At 40.2% G+C, this 14,033-nt stretch overlaps 1 long non-coding RNA gene across 1 annotated transcript in view; it reads right to left on the bottom strand.

Annotated features, from left to right (window-relative positions):
* The window catches only part of LOC121076842, a 31,723-nt gene that overhangs the window by 16,580 nt on the left and 1,110 nt on the right, over positions 1–14,033 (bottom strand). The gene's annotated exons all lie outside the window — the stretch shown is intronic.

Here is a 14,033-nt window from a genome sequence, read left to right as displayed (position 1 = left end):
TCTATCAAGCCCAAAATGAAAAGCCTCTTGCCTCCATTACCTGTCTGGAATGTTTGGCTATAGTTGGTTTTCTTTTCACATGTAAAGTCGTCAACTACTTTAAAATGCATTCTAGGAAAGTCAGCTGCCTGCATCCACACTCCCTCCAAAGAGGCTTGGGGGTGGAATATTTACACTTAAGGAAATGGTTTCTAAGGTGTTTCTTCTTATTACAACAATACAATAAAATAGCTATAATATCTGGAAGGTTTAGACTTTTGTCTTGTAGCCCTGCAGATGAATAGCTTCAACCTTTGAAAGAAATTGCAGTATGAATGTCTATTTTATTCCAGAGTTGTGTCTGAGCAGACTATTAGTAGAATACTGATAAATGCTACAATAGCTATTCTTTTTCCTCCTCTTCGGCTTTTATGCCATTGCCAATACCTATCCTTCCCCTGGTGCTGTCAGCTGATGCCTGTCTCATAACTCTCAAGCTAACAGCATTAGAAGAAAAAGAAATTAAGTTCAAATAAACCTGCCAGGTAGAATTCAACATTATGAGATTATGGACTGAATTGTTTTCTGAAACAGGCACATATATGCAGAGTTTTACCACTAATTACCTATAAAGAACTTACAGATTAAAAGTTAATTATTATAATATTATTTAAAAAAAGGGGAAAGATACTAAAGCTGATTATTTTCCCTTTTCTAGTAGCTCTGTGATTTTTAATGGCAAGTAATAAATAACTTAATCTTCTCTATATACTTCCTGAGGACCATGTTTGTAGCATCAACCATTGCACCATATCTGCATACAATCAACAGGTACTACGTAGTACTGGAAAACGTGCATGTGGCTAGTAGGGTGTTTAACTAGGCCTCTGCACATGCAGACATTCTGATGCACACAGTCGTGTTGGCACAGCTCTAAATGTTTGCTCTTTTGAAGTAAATCCGAAAACATAAGAAGCTGCAACTGTTGGTCCTGTGAGTAAAAATAAATCAGTGAAACGATGGAGAAGAATATGCAGTATAATATTAATAACATAATATTTAAGAAGAAATTGCAAGTCATGCAAGTCAGAAAGGATGAGTACTCGATCATGATACCAACTATAAACAGCAGTATAGAATTACGTGCCTTTGTGAAACAAATTGGTGAAGTTTAATGTATTACAGAAAAGTTACTCATGCTACAGTTTATGCCATATATTCACCTTAAAGCCACAGTCGGATACTTCACTGAGATTGCAGCAACCGCTACTGCCATCAGAAACAACCAGCTCCCCAACCAGCTCTTTCAAAGAAGCCAAACAACAAAGTGCCACAGAACAAATACATTTTTTGCTCCCAGAAGCGATGTCTTCAGTGAATTTCAAGGAAAGAGCTATGTCCCAGAGAAGTTTATATGGCTGTAACTGATGTTTCATTTGCTTTGAAAATGTGTAATTTGTACAGCTCCTACAGTTAGGGCTGGAGCAAAAATAATGCACATAAAAGAGAGAACAACGAGAAACAGAAATCTTTTTTCTCATAGAAACCTAAATATATTTGAGAAAGATTGGAAACATCTAGATGTTCGTCCAATCTTAACACAATCCAAACCAATAACATTTTGTTCAAAAGGCCCTAGCATGTCCATAGTTAAAAGTAACAGCTCTACTCAATAATAAATTAATTTTTTATTTTATTTTATTTACTATCATGGTGGTAACTACTACTGACACATGCACAAATAGAACTAGAGAACAGCCAACATTTGCCCATTGCTGGAAAGCTGTCTTACACAGGCAGAATGCTGAAGACGAACAATCCTGGAAAAATGTTATATTAAAACTAACAAAAACCTCTGAATATAGTACGTGTGAAGCAGGATACTCAAGGAAAGGATGAAAGCACACAGCAATTTCAGTCTTCAGGAATGCTGAGTCAGCTGTGGCTCTGTTGGTTGGAAGCCTGGACAACAACAAACATCAGAGGAAATCCTACACATCTGCCTACCACAGGAAATCTGACTGGTGGGGATTTCACTGCCCAAACAACAAACAACTATAGCTGTCTTAAAACACTGGTGTGGGTCTGCAAAAAATAAAATAAAATTAGCAATGCAAATGGCTGAATGTCAGTAAATGCAAGAAGTGTAGGAAATTAGAAAGATGCAGCAGTCATGGTGAGGCAGGTATCAAAAGATGAAAGGAAATCTAAGTAGAGTTGGGAAAGCAGACAAAATTGACAAATGGTACATAAAGCAGTAGCTGACGGAAAAAGAGGAAGCTTCAAAAAGAAGTGTGAACGTTTACCAGGAGACTTACATAAGGTGATTTGTAAATATGTCTCGACATTTATAAAAGGCAAGGATTTCTCTTCAACTATTTTCTTTGTGTCGAGACTCATCCATAGTTTCAGAGACTGTCAGTTTTGGAGATTATATCATATGCATATTATTCCTCCAATATACTGATACATTTTTTGACCTTTTCTGAATAACAAGAGGTATGTTTATGTAATTTAGTCTGATTCACTGTAATTCCTAATCTTTGCCATCATATCAAATACCTTAAAGATATTGTGCGTGCTCCCCATAGCACAACTATTTCAAAGAATGAACAAACAGAGTAAATAGATGTGCTGGTATTGTTCACAAACAACTTTAATGATTACCCAGAGTCACCCAGAACCTGTGAGAATTTCAAATGCTTGTAAATTTGCAGGTTCTCTCACCAAAGTCAGAGGAAGTTATTTAGCATACATATAAGCATAGCCAAACCTTCAAGTATGTTATCAGAGTTTTGATTTCAGCTTTTCTGTACAGTAGCAAGGAGCTAAGTCATCGTCACATGGTGTTACTGGAAGCATGACATTTTCAACGCCTACCCAAGAAAAGAATGCAGTGGTCGGCATACCACAGGTAAGTGTTCCCAAAGCAACCACTGGGCTTTCTGACACTTCCCTCCAAGGCTACAAGGGCCAGTTTTCTGGCCAGATGTCCCAATGTCACTCTATCTCCCCTGCACTGTTCTGCACTCCCTACAGACACACAACAGCAGCTGTTTCTCTAACCCAAAAGAAGCTAAGGATATGCAACCTGAGAGCAATAGAGCCACACACGACATCTGAAGCCCATAACCTTGAGCCGAAGGAAAAGGAGGGATACCTACAACCAGCACATTTCACATCCCATGGCTGCCCACGTCGATAATCTGTCCTGACAAAACTTGAAACATTCAGTTCTCCAAGTCAGGCTGAGGGGCTTTGCCAGCCACACTTGTGGAAGCATTTGTGGCACACAGCTCTGCTCTTGGAACCTGCTCCACGCGACGTCCCCCTGCCTGCTTTGTGGCAGCACGGCTGTGTTCCTACAAAGGGGAGCTGCATGCGGAGATGGAAAATGGCTACAAAGGGGCACTAGGTGAGAATACTGCTTCCCCTCAAGTTTTATCACCAAAACGACACCCTCCCACACTCCTTATGTCCACTTCTCCTTTCTGGTGGCTAAACCGAACAGTCAAACCCCTTCCAGAACAAAGAGGGCTCATAAGGATCTTAGGATATGGGCTGCAGCGACTCACAATCTCATACAGTGCTTGACGGATGTCCTGGCTACCAGATCTTTTATACGACCTCAGGAAAACCTCCAGTTGGTTTCCTCAACCTGTCTGACTCATATTCATGTTGCAGAAATGGCAGTGAGTTTCTCCGCTTCCCATCCCCTCCTTTGACACTCTGGTAAAGACAACAAGCCACCACTGGGCCATCGAAGCTCTGGGCCATCGAAGCTCTAAACTAAAAACCCACTGGCCAGCATCTGGTTACTTTCAACACGCAGTCTTCCCAATCCGTGACCAGCTAACAGGAGATTCCCTGCTACTGCCAGCCTTCAGCTGGTATCTTTCCCACCTCTTCCTTTCATATTAACCTTAAGCCCCAAATATCTGAGCTGTCTAACTGTGGGAATGAATCAGAAGAGAATTAAAGGCATATGTAAAATGAAGGTTAAGAGCTGGGGATTTCTTCACATGGCTATGCGCTAAGCAGTAAGGAGCTAAATTAAAGGCAGTAGTAAAGCAGAGCTGAACTTTCATATGCAACCCGTCCACTTGATATGTCTCTCCTTTGTAATGAAGATACTGCTCAAAAACATAAAAACTAACTAGCTGGTATAAACTAACTTTACATAAGCAGCTATGACCTAAACAAAGTTTGAAGAGTACATAGCCTCTGGGCACTCTTGCCCCAGTAAGACATTTTGAGTTTAAATTTAGATTTTTATTGCCCTTGGAATGCTGAGATAAACTTTTAGTCCCACTGGTGCAACTCCAGGAAGAGACTATATTAAATTCTGCTGTTCATGAAGGAGTGAGCCTTCCTTCTATTCATTACCAGGCATGCAAGCCAGGTAATAAAGCTGAGCTGTTTTTATTTGTATACAATGTGCACCTTATTATGGCTAGCAGAATTCTGCAAGAGCAGTTCCTATTAGCAGGTGGTATCACACGAGCTGGGAATTACATTGGGGTCTGTGGGGTTGACAACACAGCCCTGACACACACCAGGACCTACCAGGGAGCGTGCACAGATTTTGTTCTTCAATTCTCTAGCCTGGGACAGGTATCTTATCTCCAGTTTCCGTGTTTCTGCAGAAGAACATTTGGAATTAACCAAATTACAAATGGATCAGCTTACAGAGATAGCACTGTGAAAATTTGAAAGCGAAATTAAACATCTGAGTTTTGAAAAGCCACACCAAGAATTTGCTTATTTGACAAGGAAAAAGTCTTGAATACCCTAATATTAGTAACATGGATTTGTCTTAAGTGCCCAGTATTTTGCTAGCAAAAGAAAACAAGTAGTTATTGCCAGGTCCAAGTAGAAGTAACAACTCTGAATCAGTATCAACCTGAAATACTAATCAAATCAAAAATCCGCTGTTTTATCCAAGGCTTCTTTGTCATTTCCCAAACTGAGCCTGTCTTTGAGTCAAAACAGTTCAGTTAACTGGGAACATGAAAACAGCAACCTTTATCTCACGAGGTGCAAGGAAAGATTCACCCACTTCATCACTTCTTTAGTCTTTTTAACTAGAAGAAGCGCTCCTTATTTCAAATGTAACGATCCATAATGCTGCACAGGCCTGAGGCAGAATGTTTAAGGAAACAGATTTATTATGCAATGAAGCAGTGATTCCTACACATGAGAACTGATGCAAATTATCATTTGACTCAATAAAATAAACTTGAAAAGCAACTCACTCAAAGTTATGCAGATTCTAATAACCTGAAAATAGTCTTCAGGGCAAAATAATGGTAGCCGTTGCTACGACAAAGAAACTAAACACGGTGTAGCTCTTGCTATAACTTGTCATTATCTTATTGATGCTCTCTCATAAAAATCTCATTCAGTTCTGCTTTTATTTCAGCAAACAATTGCAAGCCTTCAAGGCACTGTGCCCATGCCGCAGGTTGAAGCTCCCCACTTGTGACAGACACGTTTCCACTCTGGAGAAACAGACAGAAGTTACCCAGACCTGTATCCTGCTACTAGCAGCTGGAGTTGGTACGAAAGGCAGTGTTAACTAAGAATGGAGCACGTAACCTTATTGATGGAGTTCTCTATTGTGTTATTTGCTTCTCAAGGTGGTATGGAAAGGAAGCCCCATGTTTTTAATCATGTTCATTAAAGGAGAAAAGACCTTGCAATCTCACCTCTGACACATTTACTAACTTTAAAGAATCTATCATGCTTTATTCTGTCTAGGTTTTGACTGATTGAGATGTTTGAGATTTAAATTTTGGACTACTTTTATTTGTTGTTACAGAGGGGAATTTTGAAGAGAAAGCTGCAGGGTTGTTTGTTTATTTTTTAAACACTGCCTCAATAATATAGTCAAATTGACAGTGCGTCTCTGATCCCCTTCACCCAGAGGAAAGTTTGTGATTATGTTTTCTTTCTGCACACAATATAAGCCAAAATTGCCAAGCACTCTCTACCCCTTCAGTTCCTAAACTATTCAGTTAGAACTGGCTTAGATGAGCTTCTCTTTTGCTGGCTCGGGGGGGCTTCCTCCATCTTCTGTCTTCACTTTTGTATCTTTACGAAGTTGTTTTTTTTCCAGAATAGCCTCTGATTTGTGGTTCTGACCCTGACACTTTCTCCTCTTCTACAGTGTTCTGAAGTTTAATAAGACTTTTGATTTTGTTTGTTTTTTTTTTTTTTGTAACTCCTACTGCCATCTTTTCTTTATGCTTTTATAGATATTGATAATATTACGAATTATACTGTACAGAAATAAAGCTCGCTATAATTGAAACTCACTGACATTTTCTTCCAGTTTTTGCAAGGGGTAGAGGCTCCATGGGAATTTATTTAAAAATCTCCTTTAATCCTCCTGCAGGGCTGATGTTTCCTTTCAGAAAAGGAGGACACCACTCCAGCCAGAAGAAATGACATAGCATGAAGGAAAAGAGGAAAAAAAGTCCTGAGTCATGAAAGCAAAGAAAAAAACACAACTGAAATAGAACTGAGAGAGGATTAAACTCCACAAACTGGAAGGGACAGAAAAGTAGGATGGAGCTGTAATTGAAAGGAAAACAAGGACTGACTCTACCTAAGAACTAGGTAGATCAAGGAGGATCAAGAACTTGACCAAGACAGAGCTGAACTAGAAGACACCTCTCACCTTTTAGCTCTGCTCATTATCTACCGTCTGTCTTCTGTTCCCAGTGAGAGCCAGTGGCCCTTCAGACAAACTTTCTTTGGCCACAGTCAATCCTGGAGCTTGAAAGCAGAGCTTCTGGGACAGGAGCTGCTCTAAGAAGGTCAAACAAGCACTACCAGGGTGTAGTGATGGATCTGTCCTGTCCTTCCAGGGCTGGGGTGAATACCTGCTCTCCAAGGGACATCAGTCACTTGTTCTCACATCGCTGAGAAAAGGGAAGATCTGTACCTAAAGTTAGCAAGTTGACATGTATTGAGAATATGTGCTTCCCTTAATTCTTGGTACCCTGAAAGTCTGATTTCCGTGGAGGCAAAAAAAAAAACACCCACAACTGCTAAGAGCTAAGCACACTGCAGCTGTCTCTCAGAAATCAGAATGCCTAATACAGTCATCAATAACTAACCACTGTCCACGATCACAGACCACAGCCTGCTTGCCTCAACTGCATGCAATCTAGCTGACTCCCTGCAGACCTTTTCGTCAATTAGAGAAGCTTTTTTTCTTTTCCTCAGTAACTGGTTCATTAACCTTCTTTCTACTCCTATAGCCCATTTTGGAAAGCCCATGTTTACAGTAACTGAACACACTCTGCACTCATCAAAAGGGGTGTTACAGTGTTAAATCAGAGCCCACAGTTATGGAATACACTGCTTAATCTAGCATTCTTAGCAGTTCTGTAGTGTGAGGTAACAGCATTTGAAGAAGAGCATTACCACATAAAAAAGTGGGAAAGGGCACTATTTTCTGCAATCATTCCCATGGAACGCAGAACTGGACAGAAAAACCATGATCCTTTAATATTCATCCTTCTCAACTGGATGTTAAAAACTAAATCTCTGAGCATAACGGCTGTATTTTAAAGATGAGACCAACAATAATAATAAAAAAAATCCTATGGATAATTGAGAAATTTCCTACTAGTTGGAGGAAAAAAAAAGAAAGAAAAAATAACATTAGGTATGACAAGTTTGTGGTATAGGTGATATATGATAGTAATTGACATCCTAACAATAGGAGACTATAAAGATACCCTGAAATTATTTTCTTTTCTATTTCTTCCCTATCTGCTTTTCCTCCTCTCTTTCTTCAATGAACCAGATTTGCCAGCAAGGCAATTTAATCTTCCGGGGATAACAAAAGTCTTCCTTTTCTAACAAAACTAAAAACCACTGGTCAAGTACAGAAAGCCCAAGAGGAAGAATTATCTGACAGTGAGCTATGGTTTTTTATCTCTAGGAATGGAAGCAGCAGTATTCTGGAAGAAATAACATTGATTTAGCTAGAATGTAAGGAAGACATCTTCTGTTTGACGTATGTTGCTTTCTGGGCAAGGGTAGGACAATAGCTTGTATGCCCTCAACAAAATGCCTCCTACTGTGTTCCCACTATTATTTAGTGAGAAGTATTTTATTCCCTTGTAACACTGAACTCTGAACCATGAGAAACTTCATGCTCAGTCATGAACCTAGATGGATGCTTATTTAAGGAGCTACCACTAGGGTAATTATTCTGGGCTCTTATGCCATGCATGACTGGGAACGGGAAGAGTCGTTGTCCTATCCTGTACAGATAATAAAGTAAAGCATGCCAGCCAAAGACACATGTACAATTTATCTCCTTGGTTCAGCAAAGCAGACACTGAAACCACACCTCAGCTCTTGCATAAATTTACAACCCAGAGCAATGGTTTTTATTAGTTTCTGTTACTGTGTTTAACAGCACAGCAGCATGCTAATGAGCATCAACAAAAATACACCTTTAAATAACAGTAAAAGAAACGCACTGTCTATCTTGGGCTTAAATGCAAATACAGAACTAAGCTCCACAACTGTGGTTTTTTTTTTTTTTTTTTTTTTTTTTTAACAAACAGACAAGATCCACCTTAGAATGGGCTGACTGGTGCCCATAATTCCTTCTGAAAGAATGTTCCAATTTTTAAAAGGCCACTTATTTGCTGGTTTAAATATAAAATAACCCTCTTCTGTTATCCAGCCTGAAGGTATACATGGCTGATAAACTTATGCTTAAGTGCTTTAATTTTAATAACATGAAACACCTTGTTGCTTTCAACTGGATAAACAGACTTTTCACATCAAGCACATTCTTAAGTGTTTTGCAAAACTGTAGGCCTCTCAACAAAGTAACTCCATATATTGATATCTATCTCTATCATTTCCTGAAGAACCAATGAGATGTGGGTAGCCAGTACTTCAGTCAGAATTAACATATTACTGGTTTCCAGCACAGATTGTGATACTGTATATCAGCTGGATTCTTCTTTCTAAGTAAGATTAAGTTAGAAAAGAAAAAGCACAAGCACAGCATGAACAACCCGTAAAGGTAGTGGAGAAAACTGGAAAGGGGTACTAATGGAAAGAATTGTTTGAAGTTCAACTCAGAGATGACAGAAGTAGATATATAACGAGGCAGACGCAAACTGAGTTAACACAGAAAAGGCGGCCTTCTCTTGACTGGCAGGGCTAAAGTATTGGGCTTTACCAGAAGAAACTGACTAAACCAGTTAAAAAAAATGAGAAGCTGCACAAGTGGTAGAGGGATCACAGAAGATGAGCAACAGCTTGAGAAGACATACACAGAAAATGTTTCAACATCTAAAGGACTGTCCTTCAACAGCACATTGCCAGTGTTGTAGGCAAAGAAGTGCTGTGGCAAAGGGTTTAAAGCTTTGCTCTAAGTGGTCAACTGTGGCCAGACCTTACCTTGCTTTCCCTTAAGCGATTAGTGCTTCCCATCACATAACAGTCCCCGCTCTTCAGGCTTGCAAAAATGCTTTCCTGCTGCACAGAAGCAGTAAGGGTTGTCTGCCGTTCTTCCTCTGACCCTGACAATGGACATGAGGTTAGCTGCAACCTGGCCACAGTATAGCAGGAGGAAAATTTCCATAAATTGCAGAGGTAAAAGCCTGAGCTAGAGGCATCTGAGTCAGACAGGAACTCACTCAGCTGCACCACCTACAGCAGCCTTTGTGCAGAAGTATTCATGAGACACTAGTGTAGCTACGGTAAGACAGAAACACAGCGTGGTATGATATGCTGTCACCATTACGGTAAGATGTGACAGATCTATTCAGAAAATATAACATGTATTCACACAACTTCAAATTAAGAGCATACATGGGAAGCCAACCTGAAAAAAAGAACCCTCCCCTTCTTTGGAGCATGCTGACATTAATCGCACTAATCAGACCAGCTCTTAATGATATCAATTTAGAAACAACACCGCAATGTTGTATTTGCAACATCTTCCAGCTTTGCTGAAAACACACTGCAATAAGGGGAACATTAAAAACATGCTTAAACATTAAACTAAAATTATCATTCTCCAGTTGATTCGTAGTTATATAGGACTCATTTATCTTCCCTGCTGAAGTATAACCAAAGGGATTTGGCTGCATTACCACTGTTATTACCATAAAGCAGTCATGATCAAACCTGTGGGTATTGACTAGCTGGCCTAGAGAACCTGAACATCAGTTTGCCTGGTTTCAGAGGAGCCAATACTGCCTTATGCTATGACAATCTGAGCCATAAAAATCCACAAAAAAGGAAAAGAAACAGAACTTGTGTTTCTGTCTTTGATACCGTGTTCTCCACGTTTTTGTACGCATTTCACTTGTTTTGTCTTAAAACAGCTCCAGACCAATTCAACAACTTTTTTCTCACATGGGACAAATATTCCAACCTTCAGTATCATCTAAAAGACTGCTAGTGGACAGAGAGGAGACGGTTTCTTTTATAAATCCATCTACCATTTGAAGAAAAAATAATAAGGGATGTTATTCAAGCAAATACTTTACTTGACATTTTACGTTTCAATGCTTTTAACTGTTCTTCCTTTTCTACATCCTTAATAAATGGTTACAAATATTTTAAGTAGGGCAAGTTTGTCACAGGACTAGAACAGGTGAGGCCACCAGAACTCTATACTGATGCAACTTAACATGACCATCACCAGGTAACGCTGGACAGCCCTGACCCTCTGACACTCCAATTATCTTCAAAAACCTATCTTAGACATCTTAACTTCTGGACAACTACATCCTTACACCATGCCTTTGCCACTGGGATGCCCCCCAGTTATCCAAAAGTTTTATATGATCTCAAAAACAAGGCCAAAAGAATTCAGTTAGTATTACACAACCAAAATGAAAATAAAGTAGAAGAACAGGAACATGGATATGTTTCTTGCAAAGTTCTAGTTATCCAAATAATCTTCATCTCGCGTAGATATAGCAGTTGCATGCAACTGCAGAGGTAATAGGACTGGGAGGTATTTCTGTAACAACACTATTTCCTGGTTTCTGCCACAATGTCCCACGGGTGAAATAAGTTGCAAGAATTTGCACTGCAATACAGCTATGCAAATTTTTGTCAGCAGAAAAATCTCATTTAACAACCCACTGGAATTTAAAACTACGCCTTGAAATCTGAGCGCTGGCACTTCTGCTTTAATAATGAAAGATCCTCCTCCTCCTCCACTTAGAGAAAGAAGCTGATTTTCTCTCCACGTATCCATTCCAAAGCCCCTTCTAGTCAACAAAGTCTTTCCACTACCTCCATTAGGAAAATAACTACGACTTTCACAGACCAAAAATACTGCACTAAACCAGCACTTCAAGACTCACTTATGTCTTAGCCCAGTGTGGGCAAATAACTTAATTCTGATCAGAGCTGTGCAATTTTTCACATACATGATAAGCTAAATGCGAAGTTGGTAAGTTTATGCATATTAATGGTGTCGAATTACTTGCTGGGCTCTCAATTAGCTTAATCAAGCCACGATAGGGACCTGGGAATATTGCAGGAAATTCAGTAAAGATCTCTGCTCAATTCATCACTGGAAAATGTTGGCCACGTGACAAACTACATGGCTACCTGAATTATTATTTCTATTATGTATATAATAACTGCAGAGCATCACCTCAATATTCTGGATAGAACTGGTTGTGCCATTTCCAAGGAGGTGTTTTAAAACTAGGGGCTGCAATCCTCCGGGTTCTAAGAACAATCAAGCCCTTGGAAAGGCTCTTCGAAGACTAAAATAGTGAGATTAATCACCCAGAAAGGAGACAGCAAAGGAACAATAAAATCAGATTAAAAGGAGAGAGATCAGAAGTTTCTCTTTCCCTACACCTCAACAGACAGAATCATAAGGAAATTCAGCTCAGTTGACAGCTGGGAAATACAAAACCAGATAAAGAAATGATACAAACATTCAGAGGGGAGTTATGGATCCACGCCAGTCAATAATTTTAGCACATTACTTAAGTTACGGGGAAAATCAAAGTATGAAGGAGAACTGACCCATGAAATTTCAAGTTCTGTAGACCAGATTTTAACAATTATGAAACGAAGAACAGTACCACATAAGTGGGAATAAAGACAATACTTCCCTGTTCTTTCAATGGAAATGTTATTAATCGGGTCAGCAGATCAGGTAGTCTGCAGTGTTTCACAAGGGATTTTGAAGGAAAGATGTTAGAATGAGCAATATGACATGCTCACTTTTTTTTAAATCCAGACTTTTTATTTGATAACAGAGAAATACAGAATTACTTTGGTGACAGCAGCACTGAGAACAACCGTCATGAAGTTACTTGTTATTTTCATTATTAACAGAAAGTGTTCAGGATTACGTTTATTTTCACTAGTATTTACCTTTTAAAAAGTGTTATTTACTACTGACAAAGTTAGGAAACAGTGCCAGTATAGAAGAAGCTCAAGGAGGCTGGCCCTGACTTGAATGACCCTGAAGCCCAAAATATCAAAAGCACATTAAAATTTATTACCATGAAGCGCAAGAATGAAATGACCATTTCCACTATAAGCTGACCGACTACTAATTGCAAACAAAGCAGGAGTCCTTCTGTGAGCCTCTAGCCCCTGAATGAAAGTTGTATAGACAAAAAAAAAAAAGGCAGATTATTTCTGGATATCTCTGGCAAAGAAATTTTCAATATTTCAGACTGGAAATATAACTGAAGTTGATGCACTGATATGTCTTCTAATATACTGTACACAACAAGATTAACTAATGAGAAGTAATCACATCTGTCTTTCTTGTGCTCAGATTCTTCCAGCTTCTCTTCCTCAGGTCTTCTTTCCTCTGATAGCTTAGCAGAGTTTCACAGTCTTCCCCAAATAGAACTACTCTCCAAAATGCAGCAGGGGTGCACACAAGAGAAAGCGTGAGGCTAAGATCAAAATGTGTATGACCTGCTACGCTACGGTAGAATGAGAATTAAAAGGCTGCTGATAAGCTGATAACCAGAGCACTGGAAGCAGCAGTCTTCAGGGAAAACTCCTGACACTCCATTCATTTTTGTTAGTGACCTTGGCACAAGAAGCAGGAGACTCTTGGGAATTTCTCTGCAAGTCCAGATGCCTGTGCAATGCTAGAACCATTCTCTGATAGCACTACCACTCCCTCCTGAAGGAAAATTCCCCAAACTGGGCTTTTCAGCAGTTCAGAACATCAACCGTTTCTTGTTAGAAATCTCACACTGTAAGAAACTAAGTTCAACTGGCGAAACTTAAAATGGCTCTTTACTGTGACTCCAACATAGGTCTAAAACTGCAGGATGAACAGCATCATCATCCTCACTTGTCCAATGGAAGGCTCACAGTCGCAATGGGGGTTAGGAAGGGAGAGCTCTGCACTCAGATGTGCACAGCTGCTAACACTGGGGTGAACACTGCTATAGATGCAGGACCACTAGAAGCAGAGGCACTCCATTGCCCTGCATCCATGGAAGCCTGGAGATGCTCGTGGAAGTTGGGAGAAATGCGCTTAATTCAGATATCCCCAGTGCAGGCAATGCAGCCTCTGGTTCATGCTGGGTTTCCAGCAGAAGTGCTGAGGGCATAGAGGCCAGCAATGTCCCAAGGATGGTGTGACCGATTACTGCCAGTCTTGCCTGAGCCCTCTTCTCCCACAGTGAGGCCCATTTCTCACCACAGACGCACAAGGCCTCTTTTCTTTGTGGGAAAGCAATCAGACAGGCCCTTTGGCAACTCTTAGCTGGCATAACATACCCCATAATTCCCCCTCTGACCCTGCCTGAAGGAAGGCAGGAAAATCAGTTCTGCAAGTAACCTCCCTCCCACTCCTTCTTGCCCCCACTCCCCCAATTTCTACACCACAGGGCTTCCCGTGGAACATGAGCCTGCACCCCTCATCCCTCACATACCACTGGAAGCACCTCCAGCAAAACTCTCTGATCACTGTGCTCCCGATAACCTTTCCACTTCAGCGGAACAGATGATCCCAGAGGTCACCCTCGGGGACACAGCACACAGATGAGACAGAGCTG

This window comes from Cygnus olor, chromosome 12, assembly GCF_009769625.2.
Source record: "Cygnus olor isolate bCygOlo1 chromosome 12, bCygOlo1.pri.v2, whole genome shotgun sequence".
Classification (NCBI taxonomy): domain Eukaryota; kingdom Metazoa; phylum Chordata; class Aves; order Anseriformes; family Anatidae; genus Cygnus; species Cygnus olor.
This window is presented reverse-complemented; position numbering and strand designations above follow the sequence as displayed.